This window comes from Pongo pygmaeus, chromosome X, assembly GCF_028885625.2.
Source record: "Pongo pygmaeus isolate AG05252 chromosome X, NHGRI_mPonPyg2-v2.0_pri, whole genome shotgun sequence".
In the NCBI taxonomy this organism is placed as follows: Eukaryota; Metazoa; Chordata; class Mammalia; order Primates; family Hominidae; genus Pongo; species Pongo pygmaeus.
In genome coordinates this window covers 47,017,659-47,022,126 of record NC_072396.2, presented here as the reverse complement: position 1 = coordinate 47,022,126, position 4,468 = coordinate 47,017,659, and the positions used below count along the sequence as shown (strand labels likewise).

General features: G+C 41.9%; 1 pseudogene; it reads left to right on the top strand.

Annotated features, from left to right (window-relative positions):
* Positions 1-2,295: 2,295 nt before the first annotated feature.
* LOC129023993 (actin, cytoplasmic 1-like) lies at positions 2,296-3,423 on the top strand (annotated as a pseudogene).
* The last annotated feature ends 1,045 nt before the right edge of the window (positions 3,424-4,468 follow it).

The window sequence follows — 4,468 nt, the reverse complement described above, 5'->3', positions numbered from 1 at the left end:
TTGGTGTTTGGTGGGAGGTGACTGCATCACAGAGGCGGATTTCTCATGTATGGTTTTTTACATCCACTTGGTGCTGTTCTTGTGATAGTGAGTGAGTTCTTGTGAGCTCTGGCTGTTTAAAAGTGTGTAGCACCTTTCCCCTCTCTCTCTTGCTCCTACTCCAGCCATGTGATATGTGTGCTCCCCTCTGCCTTCTGCCATAATTGTAAGTTTCCTGAGGCCTCCCCAGAAGCTGAGCAGACGCCAGCATCATACTTCCTGTACAGCCTGTGGAACTGTGAGCCAATTAAATCTCTTTTCTTTATAAATTACCCAGTCTCAGGTATTTCTTTATAGCAATGTGAAAACAAACTGATACCTCCAAACTAATTTTACAAGGCCAGCATTACCACAATACTAAAACCAGATGAGGACGCAACCAAAAAAGAAAACTACAGGCCAATATCCCTGATGAATAGATATTTGAAAATCTTTAATAAAATATTAAATTCAACAGCACATTAAAAAGATTATCCACCATGAGCAAATGAAATTTATCCCAGGGATGCAAGAATGGTTCAACATATGTAAATCAGTAAAGGTGATACATCACATTAATACAATGAAGGACAAAAACCATATGATCATGTCAATAGATGCAGAAAAAGCATTTGACAAAATTCAACATCTCTTTATGATAAAAACCCTCAAAAATCAAGTACAGAGGGAATGTACCTCAACACAATACAGGCTATATATGATAAATCCACAGCTAATACCCTAAAAGTGGGAAAAGTTGAAAGCTTTTCAAGATTTGGAACAACACAAAGATGCCTACTGTTACCACTTACAGTCAACATAGTACTGGATGTCCTAGCCAGAGCAATTAGGTAAGATAAACAAATAAAAGTCATCCAAATTGGAAAGGAGGAAGTTAAATTGTCCCTGTTTGCACATGACACAATCTTAAACACTGAAAACTCTGAAGATTCCATCAAAAAATGTTAGAACTAATAAACACATTTAATAAAGTTGTAGGATAGAAAATCAACATGCAAAATTCAGTAGCATTTTTATACATTTATAGCAAACTATCAGAAAAATAAATAAAAATTCCATTTATAATATTTACAAAAACTAAAATACTTAGGAATAAATTTAACCAAGCAGATGAAAGATCTCTACACTGAAAACTAGAAAACATTGCTGAAAAAAAAATTGAAGAACACATAAAAAGGATGGAAAGGTATCCTATGTTCACGGATTGTAAGAATTAAAATTGTTAAAATGCCCATACTACCCAAAGCAATCTACAGATTCAATGCAATTCCCATCAAAATACCAATGACATTTTTCACAGAAATAGAAAAAAATACTAAAGTTTGTATGGAACCATGAAAGCCCTTGAATAGCCAAAGAAATTTGGAGCAAAAAAACAAAAACAAAACACAGAAAAACAATGCAAAGCTGGAGGCATCACACTATCTGACTTCAAAATGTACTACAGAGCTATAGTAATCAAAACAGCATGGTACTGACATAAAGACAGACACATAGACCAATGGAACAGAAAAGAGAACCCAGAAATAAATCCACACGTTTATAGCAAACTGATTTTTAATGAAGGTGCCAAGAACGTACAATAGGGAAAGGACAGTCTCTTCAACAAATAGTGTTGGGAAAACTGAATAGACACATGCAGAAAAATGAAATTAGACCTTTATCTCTCACCATATAAAAACCACTCACAAAAAAGCTTAGCGACTTAAATGTTAGACCCCAAACTATGAAACTTCTAGAAGCAAAAACAGGAGGAAAGCTTTAAGACATTTGCCTGGGCAATGAATTTTCTTTTTTTTTTTCTCTTTTTTTTTTTAACATGACCTCAAAGCACAGGTAACAAAAGCAAAAATAGACAAATGGGATTACATCAAATGGAAAAGTTTCTGCACAGCAAAGGAAATAATTGACAGACTGAAGTGTAAACTAAAATTAAAGTTCCAAGCCTCCCAACTGAGTAAGTGGATCTCCCTCTCAGCCAAGAGGATCCCAAAGAAACCTCAAAAACTAGTTCAAGCCATGACAGGAAGGAGACTGGGGTCAGACATGCCTCATTATACCCTCTCCCTTTTGGAGTTTAGACACAACTCAGCCTTACCATTAAAATAGAGATCCTAAGAGTGACAGAACAGATTCTTTGTAGCAATAGGATACCAACTCCAGACTGTGGAGACTGCAGAGACTGCATCTTCCTGGCAGGCACAGAGCTTCACCCTCCCCACTCCACCACCAGTCCACACCCACTGCCAGATCACCATGAATGATGATATCACTGCTCTCATCTTCAACAAAGGCTCTGGCATGTGCAAGGCTGTCTTCATGGGCGATGGTGCCCCCCAGCTGTCTTCCCCTCCATCATGTGGTGCCCATGGCACCAGGGCTTGATGCTGGGCATGGGTCAGAAGGACTCCTACATGAGCGATGAGGCCCAGAGCAAGACAGGCATCCTGACCCCACCCTGAAATACCCCATGGAGCACGGCATTGTCACCAAATGGGACGACATGGAGATCTGGCACCACAACTTTTACAACAAGCTATGTGCAGCTCCCAAGGAGCACCCCATGCTGCTGACCGAGGCCCCCGAGCTCCAAGGCCAACCATGAGAAGATGACCCAGATCATGTTTGAGACTTTCAATGCCCCAGCCATGTACTTGACCATCCAGGCTGGTACGCCTCTGGCAGTACCACTGGCATCGTGATGGACTCTAGCGATGGGATCACCTACACTATGCCCATCTATGAGGGGTACACCCTTCCCCATGCCATCCTGCCTCTGGACCTGGCTGGCCAGGACCTGACCGGCCAGGACCTGACCGACTACCTCATGAAGATCCTCAAGGAGGGCGGCTACAGCTTCACCACTACTGCTGAGCGGGAAATCATGCTTGACATCAAGGAGAAGCTGTGCTACATCACCCTGGACTTCGAGCAAGAGATGGCCACTGCAGCCTCTAGCTCCTCCCTGGAGAAGAGCTAGGAGCTGCTCAATGGCCAGGTCATCACCATCAGCAACCAATGGTTCCGCTGCCCCAGTACCTCTTCCAGCCTTCCTTCCTGGGCATGGAATCCTATGGCATCCACGAAACTACCTTCACCTCCATCATGAAGTGTGATGTGGACATCCGCAAAGACCTGTATGCCAATACAGTGCTGTCTGGCGGCACTACCATGTACCCTGGCATTGCCGACAGGATGCAGAAGATCACCGTCCTGACTTCCAGCACAATAAAGATCAAGATCATTGCTCCTCCTGTGCATAAATACTCCGTGTGTTTCAATGGCTCCATCCTGGCCTCCCTGTCCACCTTCCAGCAGATGTGGATCAGCAAGCACAAATACCAAGAGGCCGGCCTGTTCATCACCCACAGCAAGTGCTTCTAGGCAGACTGTTACTTAGTTGCATTACACCCATTCTTGACAAAAACCCAACTTACCAGAAAACAAGATGAGATTGGCGTGGCCTTACTATTATTATTATTATTTGTTGTTGTTGTTTAGCTTGACTCAGGATTTGAAAACTGGAAAGATGGAGGCGACAGCAGTCAGTTGGAGCGAGCATCCCTCAAAGTTCTACAATGTGGCTGAGGACTTTGATTGTACATTGTTCTTTTTTTAAATAGTCATTCCAAATATCATGAGATGCATTGTTACAGGAAGTCCCTTGCCCTCCCAAAAGCCACCCCACTTCTCTCTAAGGAGAATGCTCCAGTCCTCTCCACACAGGGGAGGTGATAGCATTGCTTTCATATAAATTATGTAATGCAAAAAATTTTTAATCTTCGCCTTAATACTTTTTAAATTTTGTTTTATTTTGAATGATCAGCCATTGTGATCCCCCTTTTTTGCCCCTCAACTTGACATGTATGAAAGTTTTTGGTCTTGCTGGGAGTGGGTGGAGGTGTGGAGGCAGCCAGTGCTTACCTGTACACTGACTTGAGACTAGTTGAATAAAAGAGCACACCTTAAAAAAAAAAAAAAGATACTAACTCCAACCTTACTCTGGTATAACATCACATGACAGATAACAGGCCCTAAAGGAAATCAAAGTATTCTATCCTAAAATATGTTTCTTTGACATATTTTGAAATGGCCCTGCAAAACCATCTCTTGTAGGGGAAATCTACATTCTGTAGAGAATGCCCTTCCCTTTCCAGGTCTTTTCCTGTTCCAGGAGAGAATTAACTAAGAGTCTGACACCTTTTAAGGTCCAATAAGAAACATTCGCCACCTATTCTCTCCAGGCCTGCTACCTGGAGCCTTCATCTATATCACAAGAATCTTGGATTCCACAACCACTTCCTTACCTTAAGTCAAGTTGACTTTTAACTCTTCAGGCAGGGATTAACTCAACCAATTTGCTAATCAGGAAAACCTTTGAATGTACCTACGACCTAGAAGATCTCCTGCTTTGAGATGTCCCACCTTT